Source organism: Vombatus ursinus, unplaced genomic scaffold (genome assembly GCF_900497805.2).
Source record: "Vombatus ursinus unplaced genomic scaffold, bare-nosed wombat genome assembly UNPS02014773.1, whole genome shotgun sequence".
In the NCBI taxonomy this organism is placed as follows: Eukaryota; Metazoa; Chordata; class Mammalia; order Diprotodontia; family Vombatidae; genus Vombatus; species Vombatus ursinus.
The window spans coordinates 33,849,515-33,853,405 of record NW_020954551.1 but is presented as its reverse complement, the minus strand read 5'-3'; the positions used below and the strand labels follow the sequence as shown (position 1 = coordinate 33,853,405).

The window sequence follows — 3,891 nt, the reverse complement described above, 5'->3', positions numbered from 1 at the left end:
TGTCCGAAATATTGGGGTGAAATTCCGGCTCTGTCATGGGCTACCTATGTGACCTTGGGCAAGTCATTTTCCATCTTGGACCTCAGGCTGCAAAATGAGGAGATTAGGCTAGATTCAACCTTTTGTCCCTTAGCCTGGAAGAACAGCAATTCTGTTTTATGATCTTGTGTTGGTCTCTGCTAGGAGTAGGGGGTGGGGAGGAGCAAAGAACAGTTCTGAGACTGAGCACCCAGACTGTTAGGGCATGGATGCCCCAAAATACATTCACAGTCCTCTCTTAGAGAGCCAAGGACTCACCACCCTCCCCCAACCCATTTCACTGGAAAGCTGGCTGAGTTCTGGCAGCACAGGAACTTTGTTCTCATTCCTGGTATATCTGGTGGGAGGGGGCCCCTCCTCCGCCCTGGACTAGCCCCAGATCCCTCCCCAGCTCCTACCTTCACCGCCAAACCTAAACTGCCATTTCGATATCCTGATGCCTAGGAACGTAGATGGGTGTAAGCTATCAGCGGGTGTCTTAAGGTGCATGTCCTGCTCTGCATATGTGTGGGTGGGTCTGCATAACACCTAGGTTGCTCCTGGATAAACCTTGAGGTTGGCTGTTAGGATTTCACACCCAGACTCTGTGTGCTTAGGGAGTCACCTGTGCGGGCCCCTCTTTACTGAGAACACCAAAGGAAACAGGCTGCATTTGGAAGGGGCTGAAGCTGTGGACCTCTCCCCAGGATGGCTGGCTTCTTCTCTAGCCGACAGGCTCCCATGCAAAGGATGCTGGGTTGGGGAGGCTCCCAGAGCTGCTGAGAACTGTAAAGGCTTTCTGGGTAAGCTACTGAGCCCAGGCTCCTTGTATCAGTGGCCCTCTCCCTGTTTTCCTCCCCTACCCCCATCCCCACCCCAACCCCAGCTCTCTCCTGCTTCCATGGGTACGAGGGCATTGGGAAGAGAGCTAAGATAGGTCTGCCTTGGCTCACAAATTCTTTGGGCCTCCAAAGCTTCCAGCCCAGGGATTCTTAACCTTTTTAGTGCTGTGGACTTCTTTGGTACTTTGATAAAGACTATGGACTCCTCAGAATAATGTTTTAAAATGCATAAAATAAAATACATAAAATCGCAAAGAAAACCAATGATACTGAAAGTTATCAATATACTTTTTAAAATGCAATGAAATCTGAAATCCACTGAATCCACTGAAATCTGTCCATTGATCCCTTGGGAGTCCATGAAGCCTAGGTTAAGAACCCCCAAGGTGTCTGGCCTGTGCCCCTGCTCTCAGCCACCCCCTCCTCCTCATAGCTAGGACTCTGGCCTGGACTACTTAAGGGTATGGGTTTCCTGACTTTTTTTACTTTACCTCCCCCACTGAAGTACCAGAGTCCTGCTGTTCCTTTTCATGTAATTCCCCGCCCCATACACACACACACACACACACACACACACACACACACACACACCCCCCACATAATTTCTTCCCCCATCCACATCAAACACACATACACACCACATGATTTCTCTCCCCCCCCCAATCCACATTCACACACACCCCACTTCTCCAGTCCCCATTCCTCTTGTAGGATTAACTTTCATCTTGGCTTCAATCACTGGGCTAGAAAAATGCATCTTTTCTTTGTCTAGAATCTCAGAATCCCTCCTAATCCACCACATGGAAACATTATAGGATTAGGGTGCCTGGTTAGGCAGAAGGTGGGGCTATGATGGAACAGGAGGTAGCTCTCCCAGGGAAGGGGTAGGACAGGAGGATTCTGACACCCACAATGCCTGTGGAGGCAGATGGGGGAAGAGGGTGAAGGTGAGGACTGCTACTGACATCATTGATCCTTCACTTACCTGCTGCTACAGGACTCCACCCTGGGGTGGGGGTAGGGTGCTTGAACCAGAAGCTTCTTCCACCCCTGACCACAGGTAGGTGAACTGCTGCTCTAGGGAAGAACACATAGCAAGCAGAGAGTGCCCAGAGAGCAGGTATATTTGGACTGGCCCAAGTTGTTAGATGTTAGGGAAGTGGGGGAGAAAGAACAGGGCTCTCATAGGAGTAGGCAGCTGAATCCCAGATCCATCTCCCTGCTCCTTTCACTACAGTGGGTAGAGCGCTGAATTAGGAGTAAAAGGAAATAGGTTCCTATCCCTTCTTTTACTTAATACCGGTATGACCCTGGTCAAGTCACTTTACTTCTTGGGTCTCTGTTTCTTCTTCTGTAAAATGAGGAGGCAGGATTAGATGACCTCCAAAGACTCTTTGCTCTAAATCTGTGATCCCATGATCCTAAGGCATAGAGCCCCTGCATCTGCTAAAATACTAGGGAGGCAGAGAAGACAGACACTTCCACTGTTAGCCACGATCCCTTTTCAATAGCCTGGGAGCTGGGTAAGATTAAAGCAGGTCTCCCACCTTCCAATCAACAACTAGGGCCCTGCCTTCCCCCCTCCCCACACAAGGAAGACTTAAAGAAGACCTGGGCAAGAGGACCAGGTGGGAGTGGACCAACAGCTGTAGGAATATAGGCTAGGGAAACTAAGGCCATGCAAAGAGTGTAGCCAATGGGATCATCGCTATGAGTGAGAGGAACCTGGGAGGAGAGGGACTAATACTGAGGCTGGGGGCTTTTCTAAAGCAGGCAAAGATCACTTCAGAACCCTCTATCAATAATAAAAAACATGGGACTTCCCATTTATATATTGCTTTATTAAAAACCTTTTATAACTAGCATCATGGGATTTAGAGCTGGAAAAGGGTCTTAGAGATCATCTAGTGCAACCTCATCATTTTATGAATCAGGAAACTGAGACCTAGAGAGGAAGAGCCATTTTCCCTAAGTCATTTAGATAGCAAGAGGCAGAAGCTGGATTTGAATCCAAGTCCAGTGGCTTTTTGCACAAGACCTCAATGTCTCCTTATTTAATTTGATGCTCACAATGGTGTCCTCACATAGGAGACACTCAATATTTTTAGGATGATGACTTTAGGTAAGACAGATATTATTAGTCCAATTTGACAGATGGAAAAACTGAGTCCCAAAGTGTGGCCCCACAACAAATTCATGTTCGAAGTATGGATAATACTTGAGACTGGAAGAAGGGTAGAGGTCCACTGCAAATTGCTTCAGATGGGAGGCCAGTCCAGGTTTAGGAACAGTCGGGGATTCTCTGGGTCTGCCTTCCACAGTCCTTCCCCCTTTGGAACAGCCAGAACTCTGCTGGTCATTCAAGCAATAGATTAAACTTTTGCTCTCTTGTAGGGAGACAACAGGACAAAAGAGAGGGAACAAGTCTTTGGGGAGGGGCTGTTGCTAAGAATGATAGACTCAGAATCTGGAAACTTGGGTTCCAGTCTCTAGTCCAATATCTGATAACTGTGTGATGCTGGCCAAGTTACATTCTCCGGGCTTTAGTTTGTCCCACAGTAAAAGGAGGGTTGACAGCAGGTGATTTCTAAGGTCCCTTTCATCTCTAATGACCTATGAATCTGTGCTCATGGTGGGAGGGGAGGTGATTGAGGGGGTGAACAGGAGGGAGAAACTGCCAGCTAGAAAAAGTTAAATTGGCTGCAGTGACTGGAGATGGTGCTCCAAGACCAACCATCAGCAGTGCAGGGCTCAGTTAGCCAAGTCTGTGCATCTCTGAGGATACTGAGCCCAGGCAAAGCAGCTGAGAGGGATGCAAGGTGAATGAGGGGGCTCTAGGGCCACTGCCCAGGTAAGTAACCATCCTTGAGATCCCTTCAGCATAGGGACAGTGGCTGTCAGAGATCCTGGCATGTCCCTGAACTTCCCCTTCCCCTTCTCTGCTCCAGGGAGCAGGAAGTACCAATCCCCTACACACAACACATACACACAACACACACAACACACACACACACACACACACACACACACA

General features: G+C 48.6%; 1 protein-coding gene across 1 annotated transcript in view; it reads left to right on the top strand.

Annotated features, from left to right (window-relative positions):
• The first annotated feature begins 709 nt into the window (after positions 1 to 709).
• PRRT3 (proline rich transmembrane protein 3) overlaps positions 710 to 3,891 on the top strand; it is a 10,275-nt gene continuing 7,093 nt past the window's right edge. Inside the window, exon 1 of the mRNA XM_027864052.1 lies at positions 710 to 821. The gene's annotated coding sequence lies outside the window, so the exon portion shown is untranslated. The remainder of the gene's footprint in view (positions 822 to 3,891) is intronic.